Source organism: Myotis davidii, unplaced genomic scaffold, assembly GCF_000327345.1.
Source record: "Myotis davidii unplaced genomic scaffold, ASM32734v1 scaffold184, whole genome shotgun sequence".
NCBI lineage: Eukaryota > Metazoa > Chordata > Mammalia > Chiroptera > Vespertilionidae > Myotis > Myotis davidii.
In genome coordinates, this window is record NW_006297021.1 from 5,121,332 (window position 1) to 5,122,965 (window position 1,634).

Consider the following 1,634-nt stretch of genomic DNA (forward strand, 5'->3'; position numbering starts at 1 on the left):
ACGGGGCTGTCCCCCGGGACCTTGGGACAAAGGCGGGGCTCCTCCTGCCAAGCACAACTGTTTTGATTAAAAGAACATCCATAGTTTATTCTGTTTTTCTTACGAGGTCTTGTCCTGCAGCCTGGTAGTTGTCACAATCAATACCATGAGCTCAGTAATCAACCGGACACGCTGCCCTCACAGCCTCCATAGCTCGATGCCCGTGTCTCCTACGTGTCCAGCAAACAGTATCCGTAATAAATGGCTGAGAAGGGTCCGTAGGTGATGGCAAGTGTGAATGTAGAATGCCTGTAGGTGATGGGGAGTGTGAATGTAGAATGTCTGTAGGTGATGGCGAGTGTGAATGTAGAATGTCTGTAGGTGATGGTGAGTGTGAATGTAGAGTGTCTAGGTGATGGCGAGGGGGAATGTAGTGTGTCCGTAGGTGATGGCGAGGGGGAATGTAGTGTGTCTAGGTGATGGCGAGGGGGAATGTAGTGTGTCTAGGTGATGGCGAGGGGGAATGTAGTGTGTCTAGGTGATGGCGAGGGGGAATGTAGTGTGTCTAGGTGATGGCGAGGGGGAATGTAGTGTGTCTAGGTGATGGCGAGGGGGAATGTAGTGTGTCTAGGTGATGGCGAGGGGGAATGTAGTGTGTCTAGGTGATGGCGAGTGTGAATGTAGAATGCCCACGCACGCAGAAGTGGGTTCCCATGGCCTTTGGTGGCCATCCTGGTGTGTGTGAGCCTGGCCAGGGGACCTCAAAGAATGAACTCAACCACCAAGAACATCTCCAGTTGGCAAACAAGCCTGTCCTGCCCCAGAAGATGGACAGGGGAAGACAGGCCGCTGGTGCTTCCCCTGATCTTCTCGGGGTGCCAGAGACAGATGACCCCCCCCCATTTTTACTATATTGCCCAAACTTCCTACAAAGCATGTAGGATTCTTGTAAGAAACAGTAAATGTTATGAAAGAAGAGATAACTTGCTTTAGTCCGTTCTCCCCCAGAATGTCTGAACAAGACGCGCCAGGTCAGCAGGAGCTGCTTTCGGGAGCTGACTTCCCAGGTCCCCGCGCAGGAAGCCCTGGCCACGCGTCTCCGGGCACCTGCTGCGGTTTGCAGGGCAGCGTTCGCTGTATTTGCTGACATGTTTCCTTAGTCTCATGATGCTCCCCTCTCCCCCCATTTTTCCTTGCTCACTCCAGTGGGCAAGGCCTGGATTTGTTTGCCCCTCTCCCCAAAACCCTTTGACCAAAGTCTCAGGGCCACTCAGCTAATGGACGGCCTCGCACTTATAATATCAAACTGGGCAATTCAAGTCATTGGTAAGGACTGGATTTAAAAACAATTTTTTTAAAACACCAACGTCTTAAATGTTGGGAGGCCTGAGCATTATGCAGCGGCTAGTGTTTGGAGACTGGAACAGAAAGGCATGAGGGATCACGTCCATGTTTCAGAAAGGTCACCTGAGCAAAGCAGCGAAGATGCAGAGGTGAGTGGGTGAGAAGGGGGTGGGGGAGCCAGCCACCCTCTCTCCACAGCCCGAGGCTGAGCCGCGGCTGGCAGAGCATCTGGGGGCACATCATGCGATCATGGTAGGCTGTAAAAGGCCATCTTTGGCCACTGCCACGCCGCCTCTCCAGTTCGTCTCCAC